Source organism: Gorilla gorilla, chromosome 15 (assembly GCF_029281585.2).
Source record: "Gorilla gorilla gorilla isolate KB3781 chromosome 15, NHGRI_mGorGor1-v2.1_pri, whole genome shotgun sequence".
NCBI lineage: Eukaryota > Metazoa > Chordata > Mammalia > Primates > Hominidae > Gorilla > Gorilla gorilla.
In genome coordinates this window covers 112,535,697-112,555,497 of record NC_073239.2, presented here as the reverse complement: position 1 = coordinate 112,555,497, position 19,801 = coordinate 112,535,697, and the positions used below count along the sequence as shown (strand labels likewise).

Sequence of the window (19,801 nt, the reverse complement as noted above, 5' to 3'; positions counted from 1 at the left end):
ACTCACACCCTCCACATGTACACAGAGGCACACATACACATAAGCATACATACACACATATATTCACATACCCCACATATACACACAGAGACACTTACACACAGACAAGCATGTGCACACACACATATACTCACACATGTACATGTATACACATACACACATATGGATATACACACATACACATTCACGTATTTATACTGACATACACATATGCTCATGCATACATACTAACACATACATGCATGTGCACACATACACATACTCAGACAGTCACACACATATATGCATACTCTCATCTCACTGCCCCTAATGCCCTATGAGGACTTATAGCAGCACCATCCAATTAAAATACACGCTACACATCATTTAAGTTTTTCTAGTACCCGCATTAAAAAAGGAAAGAGAAATAGGTGAGATTTATTTTAATAATATATTGTGTTTAACCCAATATATCTAAAATATTATCTTCTAACATGTGATATTTTTAAAATATGAATAAGATGCCATACACTCTTTTTTTTGTACTAAGATCTTTGAAATGCAGTGTGCATTTTCCATTCACAGCATATCTCACTTCAGATTGGCCACGTTTCTGGTGCTCACTCACCACATGTGGCTCCTGGCAGCTCTGCACCAGACTGTGTCTTTCCCTCCCTGAGCTTTGGTTCCTCCGACCACGCAGTGATGGAGAACCACGTGATCCCCTGACCTCACCAGCTCGCCCTCCAGCTTTGCCGCTTTGACCTCACCGCTTTGCCGGCTCCTGCCTGATTAGCAGGGAGTCCCCACTGTCGGCAGAGAGAATAACGCACAGCCGTTGCTGGGAATTAATGAAGCAGAGCCGCACCAGGCTATAAAAATGTCGTTAGGCAGCCCTCCAGCCACCGGGTTAACCAGGGAAGCGCTGAGCGCGGGCATTGGGGAGATAATCGGCTGATAATTGCAGCAGAAGTGAAGCGACTGCTTTGAACGCTGACAGCACCGGGAGCAGCCCCTGGAGGCTGCGGCTCCCCTGAGGAGGGCCACAGGAGACAGGGATTACTCTTCTAACTTTGGTTTTAAAAGGGTAAGAAGAAACACCTCACCAATGGGCAATAAACATTGACAGAGCAGGAGCACCTTCATCTCGGACAAACACCACCACGTTAAGTTCCAGCTCCCTTTCTAGCCTCATGTATTTCAAGGAAATCACTTCTCTTCTAACTACAAGCAGCCAGAAAGAGCAGACAGTAAAACACAAATAAAACAGCCAGGGCACGAAGGAAGGTGGGGAGAAAGTCTCCTGGGTAACTACAACACTTCACCCTCATACAATGGGCCCCAGTAAAACAGTGGGCCTTACTTAATAAGCACATTCCTTTCCCTTCAGGTGCATTAAAATAGGGAAGCTAAAAGCAAACTCGGGGGGTATGCCTGAAGCTGCAAAAAAAAAAAAAAAAAAAAAAAAAAAAATGTATAGAAACAGACGCACAACTCTCCCTCCCAAATAAGCACAACAAAAAAACAAGCCGTCCAAGCCTCTAATAAACCCTCCCATCCTAAATCCTTAAAAACTCTTAGTCTGGGTCAGGCGCGGTGGCACACACCTGTAATCCCAGCACTTTGGGAGGCTGAGGCAGGCAGATCACGAGGTCAGGAGATCGAGACCATCCTGGCTAACACGGTGAAACCCCGTCTCTACTAAAAATACAAAAAAAAAAAAAAATTAGCCGGGTGTGGTGGCTTGTGCCTGTAGTCCCAGCCACTCGGGAGGCTGAGGCAGGAGAAGGGCATGAACCCAGGAGGCAGAGGTTGCAGTGAGATGAGATCACGTCACTGCACTCCAGCCTGGGTGACAGAGCGAGACTCTAGCTCAAAAAAATAAATAAATCTTAGTCTGTAAAAAATGGGCCTCTAACCTAACTTGGCCAAAGGCTCCTCTCAAGTTTGTTTTCTCTAAAATAAAACTTTCTTAACTGGCAAGCCACCTTTTGTGTTTCTTTCCTCCTTAATTCTTACAAATATGAAAACAGGATTCAGCTCTGCAATAGTCAAAGAAATGCAAATTGAGCCTCAGCAATGCTTATGTGTTTTCACATAGCAAGCTGGCAAAAATGTTTTAGAATGCTAAAACCCAGTATGGGTGAGGATGTAGTGAAATGAACAGTCTCATATATTGCCAGTAGAGATATGTGGATACAGCCTTTCTAAAAAGTGACTGGCACTATGTATTCAGTGTTTTCTAAATATGCAGAAATCCTTCCCCTCTTTCCTGGAGTCTATCCTTAGGAAATTATCAAAGAGGTTTATCATTTCGCCTGTGCTATGAAATACACCATCCCAGAACTTAAGGGCCTAAGCACTACATTTATCTCACAGTTCTCTGAATTGGCTGGGCAGTTCCTCTGGTCTTGGTGGCTTGACTAATCTTTCTTACACATCTGTAATCAGCTGAAGGCTCGGACGGTGACTGCATGACCGAGAATAGTGAGGCAGCCAGGAGAAAGAGCCTCACAGACCTCTACGACATGGAGTTTAACTCACCAGGGACCCAGCTGCCGTGCCCTGAAATCCATCAACATGTTCCACTGAGGCCTCGTTGCCCATGGGCCACTCCCTTACCAAGGCCCCCACAGCATGGACACTAAGGTAAACCCTCTCCCTGAGAGACACGGGACACCTCTGACAGCCAGCTTCAGCTTGGGGACTCCCCGATGGCTTTGCCAAGCCTTCCTTAGTTTGTGCAGCAGTCTAGAACAATTCTTCCCAACCTTCTGTCTCCCCTCCTTAAAGGGCCAGACTTGCATGGCTGTCTGACAGCTCACCCAGCCTTTCCCTGCCTCTGCTCCATTTTCTCTCACACAAGCATTTCCCCTAATGCAATCCTTGCACACACTTAATTCTGCTTTTTGGAAGACCCAGACGAACACAGAAAACCCAACTCACGCGTCTGCCTGGCTGTTCACCACGGTTCTCTCCCACTTGGCCTTTCATCCATTCAAGGCTAGCTCAGCGCATTCTTCTGGTGATCTCAAGGAACACCACAGCTACAACTTATCAAGTTGCATTTTCTATGTCCCTTTGGCCATGCCCAGAATCAATGTGGTGGAAACAGACTCAAGGACTGGGTGTAAGATTATGGCTGCATTTGCAGGCAGCACCACAGAGACATCCAGAGATGAGTCTGCAAGGGCATCCAGTGTGCCATTCATTTACTCATCTAACATATGGGTACTGAACACCCACTACAGGCTAGGTGTCATCCAAGATGCTGGGAATTTAGTTGTGACCAAACTGGCAGGCTCTGCATCCCCCTGGAAACTGTATTCTAGTGCAGACAGACAGGTGTACGAACAAGCAAGCAAACAAGCCAGAAAAAATATCAGATAGTGATAATAATTATTCAGAGAATGCAGAGAATCAAAGTGTGGTGACGTGATGGTAAACCGAGGGGAAGGAGCAGGCCGTGTAGGCAATCCAGGCAAGAGAACAGATTAGCCAAGGCCCAGAGGCAGGAAAGAGCACAACAGGCTGGAGGAAGAAAAGGAAGACTGTCATGAGGCTCAGCCCCAGGAGGTGGGCGAGGAGGAGCGTGTGACAAGGGCACCGAGGTAAGCCAGGCTGGGACGACAAAGGCCTTCATACACCGGGGAACAGGCTGGACAAATGGTGAGAAACCACTGGAAGGGGTGTGTATTAGTTCTCACACTGCTATGAAGAAATACCCAAGACTGAATAATTTATAAAGAAAAGAGGTTTAATGGACTCACAGTTCCGCATGGATGGGGAGGCCTCAGAAACACAATCATGGCAGAAGGGGAAGCAAACATGATCTTCACATGATGGAGGAAGAGAGAAGAGCCGAGTAAAGGGGGGAAAGCCCCTTATAAAACCAGCAGATCTCATGAGAACTCCCTCACTATCCCAAGAACAGCATGGAGGAAACCACCCCCATGATTAACTTAGCTCCCACCTGGTTCCTCCCATGACATGTGAGGATTATGGGAACTATAATTCAAGATGAGATTTGGGTGGGGACACAGCCAAACCATATCAGTGTGTAATGGGGGCAGGGGACATGATCTAAGTTACATTTTTAGAAGATCACTCTAGATGCTGGGTGAGGTTGGGAGGATAGAGCAAGCGTGGAGGCAGGCAGAGCAGTGAGGAGGCAGCTGCAGCCATTCAGTGAGACCAGATAAAGGCTTGGACACAGAGCTGGGGAAGGAAACTGAGAGAAGCTGGTTGCTTGGGGATACATTTTGAAGGCAAGAGTTGATAAGGTCTTGGATGTGAGAGGTGGGTGAGGGAAAGGGAGAAATCAAGGCAAAATCCTAGGTTTGGGGGCTTCATGGTTCCAGAGGGAAGGATGAAGAAGGAGCTGGTCTCGAGGTGGCAGCTGGAATGGAACGTCCTGTCAGGCACTTGTGGAATTTGAGTATTGTTAGGTTCCCAGGTGCAGCTGTCACTTATTCTGTTGAGTGTACATGTCTACAGTTCCAAAGAGGGGGCAGAGCAAGGGACAGAGACTGAGGGACTCTTGGTGCATGGTGGGGATATAATGCCATGGATGAGACGGACTCAACAGGAGAGTGTCACCAAGGGAACCAGGACTCAGCACCAAGGGACTCCCCCACTGGGAGTCAAGCAGCAAAGGAGAAGCCATCCAAGGTGGGCGAAAGGATCCAACAGTGAGGGGATGAGCCAGGAAAGTGTAGAAGCTGAGGAGAGAAAGAAATTCCAGAATCAAGGGTGTGCACATGTGGGCCCAGTGCTGCTAAGGCATGAACATCATGAAGACAGAGAAATGATGACTGGCTTTGGCAACTCAGGGATCACTGCTGCCCTTGTCTAGCGCAGGCTCAGAGGAATGGTGGTGACTGGAGACAGATGGGAATTGGCTAAGATAGGAACCCTGCAGGTGGACGTGGCAATTATAGGCCACCCAGAAGTGCTATTATGAGGGCAGCAGAGAAGTGAGACCCTGGCTGAAGGGGGAGGAAGTGTCACAGGAATATTTCTTTGTTTTTCTTTTTTTTTTTTCTTTTGTGATACCAGAGCAGGTTTCTAACCTGATGGGATTGACCGGCTGAGATGGAGAAGGTGATTATTCATGAGGTGCAGGAGTGCACATGAAAGAGGCCCTTGGAAGTGTCTGTGGAGCAGGATGCAGAGCATGAGCCCAGCGCTTGGCCCCTGATGGAGCAGGAAGGGCCGTCGTAGTCATGTGCAGTAAGACGACAGCATGGGCACACTCGGCAGGGGCTACTGCATTTCTCACCCTGCCTGAGAATCCTGTTTCACATGTTCCATCCATGAGACTGGAACTTATAAACTGGTGGGTACGTGTCACCCCATTCCCAGCAGCCAGCCCAGCACAGGGCACACTGCACCTGCTCAAAAGATGTTTGCAGAATAAGCAAATTCCAAATCAATTTCCAATGTCGATGTTCAAAGGTAGGGGAATTTTGCTGTACAAATAAACAATATTGGAGATATAGGTGATTCTATTTTTTGCAGGGCCTTCTTCACCCCCAACATCTGCCTGTAAAAGTGCTTCCAGGCCCTTAGCCAGTGCCACCTCTTCCAGGAGTGTTTTTTATTCTTCCCGCTTCAGGGGCCAGCTCCTGTTCTCACACCTGCACCAGAATGTATTTAAGTGTCTCTTCTGGCAACTCTTCCATTTGGCCTGGATTAGACTTGCTGTATTTTTCTCTTGATGGGGTCCTAACCTAATGTTTGTGAATGAATGAACAGCGGGGCCCCTAAGGATGGAGTCATGTCCTGTTGCTTAGTAGACCTCAATACATCTTCGCTGAATTGAGTTGGATATCTAAGACTTGGCATGGAGTCTTCCTTCTTTCTTCTTCCACAGAGCTTGAAACTATACACATGCTCTGCAAAAAGAGAAGGAGGCTTAATCACCAGCTCTGTGCATACAGCAAAGAGGTGGGTTCTCAGTTTTCAGTGTATATGTTTAACGGGGAAGTTAAGTTAAACAGGGCCCTGCTATAAACCCAGCCAACAAAGGCAGGTGTTCCTCTCTCATCATGCATCAAGGTGCTTCGAGACAGGGTCAACATGAAAGTCTGCTGTTCCTTCTTGTATCCCCCTCACCTGGCACACAGCCTGGCCCAGGGTAGGTCTTCCAAGTATTTGCAGAAGTGTTGAATCCCAGAGCCTGAATGTGGTATTTCCGCCATTGTACTCCTTGCATATTAAGTAATCGATGTTTACTGAAAGATATGCTTGAAAAGGATATTTTAAAGGCCTGACATGAACTCAACTCTACCGAAGTGCAAGGCAAAAAACAGCTTGGTTAGGACGGACAAGCTGACTTGGCTGATTTAAGAGAACTTCATGTGGACAGAGATTAGATCAGTTCCATGTGGTTTCAGAAGGGAGAGGCAGGACCCAAGGACAGGGAGAGAACTTACTCAAAGGCAGATTTTGGCTCAGACCTGGGATCAACTCTTTACCAATCAAAGTTTTCAGGATGGAGCAGGAAGCCTTACAGAGGAGCATCCTCTCTTTGGCCCTCCAGCAGAGCTGCCAAAAAGTGATTCCATGAGTCTTTTTGGCTTTGGAGAGAAAAGGTAGACACCTATGAGGGTCAGCAAGTGCACAGTCCCTGTGCTAAGGGGACCTGAGGCCTCCTCCTGTGTGTATCCTCATTGTTATCAGGCTTTAAGGGAGCATCTATGGAATTACCTCTGAACCTCTGTGACATCAACACACTTTAATAAACTTCATGATATCCTCAAGCTTTGTTTTTTATTTCTTTTTAATTTTCTCATTGAGAGAAGGTCTCCCACTCTGTCACCCAGGCTGGAGTGCAGTGGCATAATCATAGCTCCCTGCAGCCTTGAACTCCTGAGCTCAAGCTATCCTCTTGCCTCAGCCTCCCTAGTAGCTAGGACTACAGGCACATGCCACCATGCCTGGCTAATTATTTTTGTTTTTAGTAGAGATGAGGTCTTACTATATTGCCCATGCTGCTCTTGAACCCCTAAGCTTAAGTGACCCTCCTGCCTTGCCTCGGCCTCCCAAAATGCTGAGATTGAAGGCATGAGCCACTGCACCTGGCCATTTTGCACTTCTTTTATTATTATTATTATACTTTAAGTTCTGGGATACATGTGCAGAACGTGCAGGTTTGTTACACAGGTATACACGTGCCATGGTGGTTTGCTGCACCCATCAACCTGTCATCTACATTAGGTATTTCTCCTAATGCTATCCCTCCCCTAGCCCCTCACCCCCCGACAGGCCCCGGTGTGTGATGTTCCCCTCCCTGTGTCCATGTGTTTTCATTGTTCAGCTCGCACTTCTGAGTGAGAACATGCGGTGTTTGGTTTTCTGTTCCTGTGTTAGTTTGCTGAAACTGATGGTTTCCAGCTTCATCCATGTCCCTGCAAAGGACAAGAACTCATCCTTTTTTATGGCTGCATAGTATTCCATAGTGTATATGTGCCACATTTTCTTTATCGAGTCTATCATTGATGGGCATTTCTCATTAGGGTCGGTTCCAAGTCTTTGCTACTGTGAATAGTGCTGCAATAAACATACGTGTGCATGTGTCTTTATAGTAGAATGATTTACAATCCTTTGGGTATATACCCAGTAATGGGATTGCTGGGTCAAATGGTATTTCTGGTTCTAGATCCCTGAGGAATCACCACACTGTCTTCCACAATAATTGAACTAATTTACACTCCCATCAACAGTGTAAAAGTGTTCCTATTTCCCCACGTCCTCTCCAGCATCTGTTGTTTCCTGACTTTTTAATGATCACCATTCTAACTGGCGTGAGATGGTATCTCATTGTGGTTTTGATTTGCATTTCTCTAATGACCAGTGATGATGTTTTTTGGCCGCATAAATGTCTTCTTTTGAGAAGTGTCCCCCTGAAGAAGGAGGCCTGCAGAGCGTGAGTGGTGGGAAGTTCAGTATAGGGATGAAGATGATGCCTGTGTCAGGAATCAAGCTGACAGCTTGATCTCCTTTCGTCTGCCTCTCATTTCCTATTTCTCTGCTGGGTCTGAAGGCAGGAGAGGAAAGCATAGTATTATTATTTAGTAGCCCCTGGCCCTGAAAAATAGAAATCACAGATGTTTCCCTGCTATGTTACAGCTGTTATAGATATCCCAAAATATCATGTACATTGATCTCAAGTTTGAAATTATGCTAGTTATTAGATTAGATCTGGTTGTTTAGTGTGTAAGAAGCACAAAGGGGCCAGACATGGTGGCTTATACCTGCAACCTCAGCTCTTTGGGAGGCTAAGGTGGGAGGATGGCTTGAGGCCAGGAGTTTGAGATTAGCCTGGGAAACATAGCAAGACCTTGTCTCTACAAAAATTTTTAAAAATATATTAGCTGCGTATGGTGGTACATGCCTGTAGTCTCAGCTACTTGAGAGGCTGAGGTGTAAGGATCACTTAAGTTCAGGAGGTCAAGGCTGCAATGAGTCATGATTGTGCCACTGCACTCCAGCTTGGATGACAGAGTGAGACCCCGTCAAGAAAGAGGAAGGAGGGAAGGAAGGAAGGGAGGGAGGGAGTGAGGGAAGGAAGGAAAAGAAGCATATAGTAGTAACTATGTTACATATTTTTGTATTTTGATAACTTTATTTTGATATAGTTGGTTTCTTTTTTAATTCAATACATTTTGCATTATGCAGGTAAAACCTTGATACTGAAAAGAGACTATAGGCTTCACCCGATTGCCCTGAGGGCCCATGGGACAAGAACCCCAGGTTTAGATCAGCTTAGTTTACTTAACAGAGAAACCCAGAAAGAGTTTAAGAGAGCAACCATAATGTTTAAAGTCTTGAAAAGGCACAAGGTGCTGCCTATATGCTAATATTTCTTTAAAACTTTTTATTGTTTTCATATTTATAAGGAGCAATTAGATACTATCTAATTACTACCAGCAATTAATTAGGTACATCTAATCAATACCAATAAATGTTTCCTTGTTCACATGTTTCTAGAAAGCCTAGGGAGATAGGATTCCAACAAATCCTCATACACAGTGGTGCTGGGAAAGGTTTAACTGGCTGAGGGAAGAGCCTACATTTGTCATGTTTACCAATTGCTGTGGTGTAAGTGCTCCCACTATAGTGGATTTCAGGCTACCAACCAACATGACAACCACTGCACACAGAGTTGGAAAGAGAGGTGTGCAGCAACACACTATTGTACAGTATAGTATTTCCACCATGTAGATACAATTGATGTAAATAACTCCAAAAGCACAGGTAATAGTGACATAAAATACAATAACTAGGAAGTGAGGTATTTTGAATATATATTACTTTGGAGTGCAGTGGTACGACCACAGCTCACTATAGCCTCAGCTTCCCAGGCTCAAGCAATCCTCCTGCCTTGGCCTTCCAAAGTGCTGGGATTACAGGTGTGAGCCACTATGCCTGGCCTATATAACTTTGCTTTTAAAATAATCTATTTAATTGTAAATTTATGTAATACATTTTTTCAAAGTGACCATTTTAATAATCAGCTTGCAAAATACCTCATCATGTAACCATCAGCTCTCACGCGCTGGTTGGGGCAGCTCCAACGCACCACTGTTAGAAACCTTTTCCACCGTACTGAGAGCAGCAACACCTGGGAAAAATTCAGAAGGTGAATTCAGCTGTGAGACAAATTCAAACAGATAACATCTGCTTCTGGCATGCGGCTGATTGGGGAGAGCCCAGGGTAAATGGGGAGCAGGAGGCCAATGCCCCTACTGCTTCCAAGGGTTTGTTACCAGCACCCTCCCATAATTCAGATCATCCCACCCCCATCATGGATGCTCAGCACTACAGCCAGTGAGGCCTCGAGGGTCTGACTGTACCTGAGTCAATTCTTGTGCAGACATTAGTCGCCCTGGGGACAGGTCTTCTGAACCAACAGCCACTTGGTGGGATGCTCAGAGAGCCTAAAAGTCCGGTTTCCCTGCCCCTCACCCCACCAAAGTTCATCCCTCTCCTGCCCACATGATCATCAAAGTGTTGCTTTCTGTTCATGTCCAGAAACTCCGGGAAGTGAGGACCTTGTGCTCCTTGCCTGACTCCTGAATGTTCAGGGCCCTCTGTGTTCTGCCCCCAGCTGCTTCTCCTGTTATGACCCACAGCTCTCCTCACTCAGTGACTCGGTCGTCCTTTGTGTGATGATGTCAGCCAGATTCCCCCTTCCCGGGCTCTCTGATGCCCACCTCCCCGCCACGCAGCTCCAGTTGAGTGCCCTGCAGGCCCTGCAGGTGTGTCCCAGATGGAGCTCACCACCTGGAGCTCACCGCCCCTCCCCATCCTCCTCCAGCCCCCAGGAAGGGCGCCAGGTGCCCTGAGGCTCAGCCAGAAATCTCACCCTCACCCCACCCTGTCCCCTCTCATCCTCACACCGCCTCCTTATCCTGGTCTCCCCTCGTCCTTCCCCTGTCTTCATCCTCATCCCCTGCCCAGCTATACCTTTTTCTCCTTGACCTGCCCTCCGTGCCTCAGCTACTCACTGCACCCAGGCCTGGACCTCCAGGGCACCCTGCGAGGTCATCCCACCCCCTATCACCGGTGTTCAGCACTGCAGCCAGAGAGCTCCTTCATTCCCTTCTCTCACACCCTGGCTCCGTCCCGCCCCACTCCCGCCCTCATCACCTGTAGCCTTTACACTCTGCTCGCTCATTCCACCTTTCAGAGGCTCTTCCCTCCACTCACCACCTCTTGCCTCCAGTCTCCTGGCCATCTCTTGCTTATCCTTTATGGCTTCCACTCCTGCCATCTCCTCCAGGCAGCCTTCTGTGATCCATCAATCTGGGTTAGGAGCCCTGACCTGAGCAGCACCCACGGGACTATATATCATAATTGCCCACTTTTTTTCTCTGCACCCTCCCCTAGACCATTAGTTCTGGCAGGCCAGGGACTTTGTCATGTTCATACGGGATCCTCATGCCTTACACAGTGCCTGGCGGCTATTAGGTGCTCATCAAATCCTTGTTGATAGAAGTCGAGTTTTGCTAACGGTAAGAGGCAGAATCTTCACAGTTCTTTATCCTTGGCACCACGTCAGGCACTTCATAAATAAAAACTCATCAAGGGACAGGCGCAGTGACTCACGCCTCAATCCTAGCACTTTGGGAGGCCGGGGCGGGCGGATCACGAGGTCAGGAGATGGAGACCATCCTGGCTAACACAGTGAAACCCTGTCTCTACTAAAAATACAAAAAATTAGCTGGGCGTGGTGGCGGGTGCCTGTAGTCCCAGCTACTCGGGAGGCTGAGGCAGGAGAATTGCTTGAACCCGGGAAGGCGGAGGTTGAAGTGAGTGGAGATAGTGCCACTGCACTCCAGCCTGGAAGACAGAGTGAGACTCCATTTCAAAAAAAAAAAAGAAAAGAAAAGAAAACTCATCAAGCTCTCACAACAATCCCATGAGAGAGGCACAACTCTTATTCCCACTTTACAGATGAGAAGACAGTGGCATGGAAAAATTAAGTGATTCACACAGGTTCACAGGGCTGTTAGTGGCACAGCTGGGATGTGAGTCGCAGCAGCCTGACTCCACAATCTGTGCTGATCATAACCGCTGTGCTGCCCAGCCACGTGGGGAGTGGGGAGAACAGAAAGGCCGGGGTGCTTGTCAACTGAGGGGACAGCCCCCAGGGAGGAGGGAGCAGAGCCTGCATCAAAACGAGGGCAGGCCAGGAGTTCCAGGCTGCAGTGAGCTGTAATCCCGCCACTGCACTCCAGCCTGGGCGACAGAGCAAGACCTTGTCTCTTTTTTTTTTTTTTTTTTTTAAAGGGGTGGGGGTGGGAATGATAACAACTGACATGTGACATGTACATGTTCCTTCCACGACACGTGGGGATTATGGAAACTACAATTCCAGATGAGATTTGGATGGGGACACAGCCAAACCATATCATGTAGTTAATAACCATCTTATAGGCAGATATTTGGAGAGTACGTAAATATCTCGTTTCTCATCAAACTTTCACCCCCTCATTTTTATCTGCCATTGGTAAGTCTTACCAGCATCCATTGTAACTACGATGGTTGTCAAATGGTGAGATGCGGTGTAATTAGTTTCCTGTAGTGGCTATAAAAAATTAGCACATGTTTATTGGCCTAAAACAGGAAAAACGTATTATCTTACAGTTCTGGAGGTCAGAGTCCCAAAACAAGTCTCACTGGGTTATAATCAAAGTTTCTGCAGGGCTGTGTTCCTTCCGGGGCTCTAGGAAAGAACCCATCTCCTTGTCTTTTCTGGTTCTAGGGTTGGTCCTCCTTCCTCAGCCTGTGACCACATCCCTCATCCCTCTGACCAGTGATTCCATCACTGCACAGCCTCCTCTCACTCTGACCCTCCTATCTCCCTCTTACGTGGACTTTGGTGATTATGCTGGGCCCACCCAGATAATCCAGGATCATCTTTCCCTCTCAAGATTCTTAGTTTAATCACATCTGCAAAGCTCCTTCTGCCATGGAAAGTAACATATTCACAGGTTCCAGATATTAGGAGGTGGACAACTTTGCAGGCTGGGGGTGACATTATTCTGCCTACCACATATAGTAATTTCTTAAAAGAGTGCTTCGCTATTTTCTATGATTCACCCACACTCTGCAAGCATTGATGTGTTCAAGAAGGAATGACTGCAACCACCCAGTGACTGTAAGATGCACTCCAGTCTCAGAGATGTTGAAATGTGATGATAAGCGCCTCACCCACATAATGAGGACATGATGGGGATCCCTCCCATTGATGTCTTTCGTGCCATGGGTTGCTCACCCTTCAGCAAGGTGTCTGAGCACCTCCTGGGCATCAGCGATTGCACTATATGTTGGGTGTGCAGAGATGAGACACACAGCTCTTACTCTTGAGGGGGTTCTATCTTTCAGTGAGAGAGACAGAAGAAAGTCAAAGAAGTGATTTAGCACAGAGGAGAGAAGTGGGAAGAATGAAAATTTAATTTCCTTATTAAGCTGGGGTGAGGGATTGTTCAGCTGGGAGGGGCTCTGCAAATGTCCATCCAGGCAGGTGGGCAGAGTCAGGGTAGCCCCAGAGAGGCCAGGTTTCAACCTAGTAGTCTGGCTGCAGAGCCTCAGGCGTAACCCCTACCAAAGGGTCTTTCTGTTTGGTGAAGCTGATGTGGAGGAGATTCTTGCAAATGTAAAATGACCTTGCTGGGTGTGGTGGCTCAAACCTGTAATCTCAGCACTTTGGGAGGCCAAAGTGGGTGGATAACCTGAGGTCAGGAGTTTAAGACCAGCCTGGCCAACACGGTGAAACCTTGTCTCTGTTAAAAATACAAAAATTAGGTGGGCATGGTGGCACATGTCTGTACTCCCAGCTATTTGGGAGGCTTCATTTTAGATCCAGGCCAAGAGGCTCATTGTGTGGGCCGATATGGTTTGGCTGTGTCCCCACACAAATCTCAACTTGAATCCTATCTCCCAGAATTCCTATGTATTGTGGGAGGGACCCAGGGGGAGGTAATTGAATCATGGGGGCTGGTCTTTCCTATGTTATTCTCATGATAGTGAATAAGTCTCACGAGATCTGATGGGTTTATCAGGGGTTTCTGCTTTTGCTTCTTCCTCATTTTTTTTTTCAGCCTCCCACCATGATTCTGAGGCCTCCCCAGCCATGCGGAAACTGTAAGTCCAATTAAACCTCTTTTTCTCCCCAGTCTTGAGTATGTCTCTATCAGCAGTGGGAAAATGAACTAATACAGTAAATTGGTATCAGTAGAGTGGGGCATTGCTGAAAAGATACCTGAAAATGTGGAAGCGACTTTGGAACTGGGTAACAGGCAGAGGTTGGAATCGTTTGCAGGGCTCAGAATAGGACAGGAACATGCGGGAAAATTTGAAACTTCCTAGAGACTTCTTGAATTGCTTAGACAAAAATGCTGATAGTGATATGAACAATAAGGTCCAGGCTCAGGTGGTCTCAGATGGAGATGAGGAACTTTTTGGGAACTGGGGCAAAGGTGACTCTTGTTATGTTTTAGCAAACAGACTGGTGGCATTTTGCTCCTGCCCTAGAGATTTGTGGAACTTTGAACTTGAGAGAGATGATTAAGGGTATCTGGCAGAAGACACTTCTAAGCAGCAAAGCATTCAAGAGGTGACTTGGGTGCTGTTAAAGGCATTCAGTTTTATGAGGGAAGCAGAGCATAAGAGTTTGGAAAATTTACAGCCTGACAATGTGATAGAAAAGAAAAACCCATTTTCTGAGGAGAAATTCAAGCCAGTTGCAGAAAGTTGCGTAAGTAATAAGGAGCTGAATGTTAATCCCCAAGACAATGGGGAAAATGTCTCCAGGGCATGTCAGAGGTCTTTACAGCAGCCCCTACCATCACAGGCCTGGAGGCCCAGGAAGAAAAAGTGGTTTCATGGGCTGGGCCCAGGGTCCCCGTGCTGTTTGCAGCTTAGGGACTTGGTGCCCTGTGTTGCAGCCACTCCAACTGTGGCTGAGAGGGGCCAATGTAGAGCTCAGGCTGTGGCTTCAGAGGGTGGAAGCCCCAAGCCTTGGAAGCTTCCACGTGGCATTGAGCTTGCTGGTGCACAGAAGTCAAGAATTGAGGTTTGGGAACCTCCATGTAGGTTTCAGAAGATGTATGGAAACACCTGGATGCCCAGGCAAAAGTTTGCTGCAGAAGAGGGGCCCTCATGGAGAACTTCTGCCAGGGCAGTGCGGAAGGGAAATGTGGGGTCGGAGCCCCCACACAGGGTCCCTACTGGGGCACTGCACAGTGGAGCTGTGAGAAGAAGGCCACTGTCCTCCAGACCCCAGAATGGTAGATCCACCAACAGCTTGCACCGTGCACCTGGAAAAGCTGCAGACACTCAACACCAGCTAGTGAAAGCAGCCAGTACTGAGGCTATACCCTGCAAAGCCACAGGGGTGGAGTTGCCCAAGACAATGGGAACCCACCTCTTGCATCAGTATGACCTAGATATGAGACCTAGAGTCAAAGGAGATGATTTTGGAGTTTTAAAATTGGACTGCCCTGCTGGATTTCAAACTGCCTGGGCCCTGTAACCCCTTTGTTTTGGCCAATTGCTCCCATTTGGAACAGCTGTATTTACCCAATACCTGTACCCCCATTGTATCTAGGAAGTAACTAGCTTGCTTTTGATTTTGTAGGCTCACAGGCAGAACGAACTTGCCTTGTCTCATATGAGACTTTGGACTGTGGGCTTTTGGGTTAATGCTGAAATGAGTTAAGACTTTAGGGGACTGTTGGGAAGGTATGATTGGTTTTGAACGTGAGGAGATGAGATTTGGATGGGCCAGGGACAGGATGATATGGTTTGTCTCTGTGTCCCCCCTCCCCAAATCTCAACTTGAATTGTATCTCCCAGAATTCCCATATGTTGTGGGAGGGACCCAGCAGGAGGTAATTGAATCACAGGGGCTGGTCTTCCCCTTGTTATTCTCATGATAGTGAACATGTCTCATGAGATCTGACATTTTCTCAGTGGTCTCCTCTTTTGCTTCCTCCTCATTTTTCTCTTGCTGCTCCCATGTAAGAAGTGCCTTTGACCTCCTGCCATGATTCTGAGGCCTCTCCAGCCACATGCAACTGTAAGTCCAATTAAACTTCTTTTTGTTCCCAGTTTCAGGTATGTCTTTATCAGCAGCATGAAAAACGAACTAATACAGGTGTGATGGTCAATACTGAGTGTCCACTTGATTGGATTGAAGGATACAAAGTATTAATCGTGGGTGTGTCTGTGAGAGTCTTGCCAAAAAAGACTAACATTTGAGTCAGTGGGCTGGGGAGGGCAGATCCACCCTTAACCTGGTGGGCACAATGTAATCAGCTGCTGGCAGATATAAAGCAGGCAGAAAAATGTGAAAAGGAGAGACTAGCCTAGCCTCTCAGCCTGAATCTTTCTCCCTTGCTGGATGCTTCCTGCCCTGGAACATCAGACTCCAAGTTCTTCAGTTTTGGGACTCAGGCTGGTTCTTCTTGCTCCTCAGCTTGCAGACGGCCTATTGTGGGACCTTGTGATCGTGTAAGTTAATACTTAATAAATTCCCATATATATATAAAGTATTTTCATATATAATATGCTATATACATGTTATACATGTTATATATACATATATGTATGTGTGTATATACATATATACATATACACACATATGTGTGTATATACATATATACATATACACACATATGTGTGTATACATATACACACATACGCATGTGTGCATATACATATACACACATATACGCATGTGTGCATATACATATACACACATATACGCATGTGTGCATATACATATACACACATATACGCATGTGTGCATATACATATACACACATATACGCATGTGTGCATATACATATACACACATATACGCATGTGTGCATATACATATACACACATATACGCATGTGTGCATATACATATACACACATATACGCATGTGTGCATATACATATACACACATATACGCATGTGTGCATATACATATACACACATATACGCATGTGTGCATATACATATACACACATATACGCATGTGTGCATATACATATACACACATATACGCATGTGTGCATATACATATACACACATATACGCATGTGTGTATATACACATGTGTGTATATACATATATACGTATACACACATAGGTGTGTATATACATATATACGTATACACACATAGGTGTGTATATACATATATACGTATACACACATAGGTGTGTATATACATATATACGTATACACACATAGGTGTGTATATATACATATATATGTATACACACATAGGTGTGTATATATACATATATACGTATACACACGTGTGTATATATACATACACATATACACATATATACATACATATATACGTTATATATGTTATATATAACATATATGTTATATACATATATATTATATACATATATGATATATACACATATATATTTTATATATATATATGTATATATGTATATATGTTCTGTCTCTCTAGAGAACCCTGACTAATACACAAGGCTTCCCTCTGGAGCAAGGACTCCATTCCAGAATGCAAACACAGCTTTGAACTTTTGAAAGGAAAGTATAGCCTTGTATAAAAATTATTCTATAGACCAGTTTCCTCTGGACACCCCATCACACTTGTTGAGTGTGTAGTGTGCATCAGGCACTTTCCGGGCAATGCAGAAATGATGATATCAAGAGGTCTGGCTATTCATGTTGGCATGGTACATCGCACGGTGACCTCATTAACCCTCATAGCACCCCTGTGGCTCATGTCATATTCCCACCCCATTTTACAGATGGCTTGGTGGCTGGGCTGTGGGCCCCTTAGCTCAAATTCCAGGCTGCTTTCTCTCCTTTCTCCTCTTGAACATTCTGGGAAGTTTTACAATCCATTCCTACTATGAGGAGCAGTGAGGAAAGCTGAGGTTGGAATATAATATATATACATATTCACTCCCAAATTTCAAGGGCCCACTGTGTGCCAGCTTCCATGCCATGCATTTAGGGTATCAAAGCAGACAAAACATCTCTTGCCTTTGCTGAGCTCAAAGTGGGAAGTCAGGCAGTTGAGGGGAGGACCCAGAGTGGGCATGGTTAGGGGTGGGGTGCCATGATGGGTTGTGAAGTGACCAGTCTAAATAAAGACACAGGGGCCAAGTGCATACCAGAGGCACCACCCAAGGGCAGAGGGGACCGAGAGCCTTTGTCTCAATTGTCTGTGAAGTTCATCAGCTGAGACTGCACTTGGGTGCTTTTCAATGGACATCTGCTTTCATGAAGATGCCTCAGAGTAGAATGAGGAGGTCACTGTGGGGTGCAGCCTGCTGCTCATAGAGGCCCAAGACCACCTGCGCAAATGATAGTCTCCAATGTTCCGTGAACAAGCTCCAGACTGAGGGTCACTGCGTCCACCCCCCAAATCCTTTAGTAGGCATCAGGCTTTCTCTGAGAGGAGGTGCAGATGTCCTCTTCTCTCCTTCCATGGCTAAGGTCCAGGGACTGGAGGCTGGTCCCATTAGAATTCCACCTGGAGCCTGCTGCAGGGATGCTGAATGCAGGCATTTAAAATCTGTGGGTGTAAGAATTGCTGGCTGTTCTCCCAAGGCAACCTAAATGTCAGTAGATTGAAGTCCTCAAGTGTTCTAGTCTGCTAACAAGGGACTAAATCACCTCTGAGAAACCAATTATGGTTCTGTAATAGCATCCCCAGGACTGAACCCCAAGTCAAATCCACCCACACATAGCCTAACACAGTTTGACAACTGATCCATTCCCGGAGTCATTGAACAAACATTGGTGGAGTGCCCCTCACAGGTTGAGCGAGATGTGGGCTCCCAGGCAGGGTGCTGGATAAGACCAAAGGGGGCTGGTACAAACCAGAAATGGCTTTATTTTCCCCAAACACTCTTTTGAATGTCCTTGTTCCTTTCCCAAAGGTCTCTCAGCAAATCCCACAGCTTTCCAATCACTTTCTGTTATTATAAAGTCCAGCTCAGCCCAAAATTTCCCTCTCACGTGTAGTCTACTTCTCATTTACACCCAAGATACTTCGAGTAGGGCAGTGCATGGTCTGCTCCATAAACTCCAGAGGATAAATCCAGGAGCGTCCTGGTTCCTCCAGAACTAGCACCAGTCTTGGAGCAAGAAGCCCAGCCTTAGAACTTACCAGCTGTGTTACTTTGTGGAAGTGACTCAGCCTCTCGGATCTTCAACCCCGTCTTCTGTAAAAGAGGGAAAGTATTATTTCCTCTTTCCCCACCCTGGAGCTGTGGGGACGCCAAAGTTGATAAATGGAAGGGACCCAGTGGGAGGTAAATGAATCAGGTGGGGCTGTTACTCCCATGCTGCTGTTCTCATGATAGTGAGTGAGTTCTCACAAGACTTGATGGTTTTCTCAAGGGCTTTTCCCCCTTTGGCTCAGCACTTCTCCTTGATGACGACATGTGAAGAAGGACGTGTTTGCTTCTCCTTCTGCCATGATTGTAAGTTTCCTGAGGCCTCCCCAGCCATGCTGAATTGTGAGTCAATTAAATATCTTTCCTTTATCATTTACCCAGTCTCGGGTATGTCTTTAGTAGCAGCATGAGAACAGACTAATACACTACAAAAGGAAAAACTGTTACGTGACAGCAGTGAAATCTGGCAGATACCACCTTAGCCAAGTGATCAAAATTAGCCTCCCCTAAATGGGACAAATTGACATCATGTGTCTCCTGACATACTAAGCTGAGAAGGCCATATACGCACCTTTGCGGTAACTGTGCCCCCCAAAATGCAAAACCTGAATCTACTCATAAATACCAGACAAATCTGAACTGAGAGACTTCATACAAAATGACTGATCTGTACTCTTGAAAAAAACATCAAGATTGTGAAAGATAAAAGAAGTCTGAGGAGCTGTTCCAGATTAAAAGAACCTGAAGAGACACAACAACTAAATGTAATGTATGATCCTGGATTGAATTCTGGACCAGAAAAAAATATATACGCATATTTATTTATTGTATAATAATTAACATATAAATATTATATTTTAATGAATATATTTATATTATTATTTATGTATTGTAATAGACATTATTGATAAAATGGTGAAATCTGAATAAAATCTGTAGGTTATATAATAGTATTGTATCAATGCTAATTTCTTGGTTTTAATCATTGTTCTATGGTTAGATTAGAAAATGTCCTTTTTTTTGGAGACAGAGTCTCACTCTATCCCCAAGGCTGGAGTGCAGTGGCGTGATCTCGGCTCACTGCAACCTCTGCCTCCCAGGTTTAAGCGATTCTCATGCCTCAGCTTCCCGAGTAGCTGGG

At 45.9% G+C, this 19,801-nt stretch overlaps 1 long non-coding RNA gene across 1 annotated transcript; it reads right to left on the bottom strand.

Moving 5' to 3' along the window:
- Nucleotides 1-7,280: 7,280 nt before the first annotated feature.
- LOC115930613 (uncharacterized) lies at nucleotides 7,281-18,706 on the bottom strand. The gene is made up of 3 exons (XR_008671478.2): nucleotides 18,651-18,706; nucleotides 9,513-9,607; nucleotides 7,281-8,020 (listed from the first exon to the last, which is right to left on the bottom strand). It is a non-coding gene; the product is annotated as an uncharacterized lncRNA (long non-coding RNA).
- Nucleotides 18,707-19,801: the final 1,095 nt, after the last annotated feature.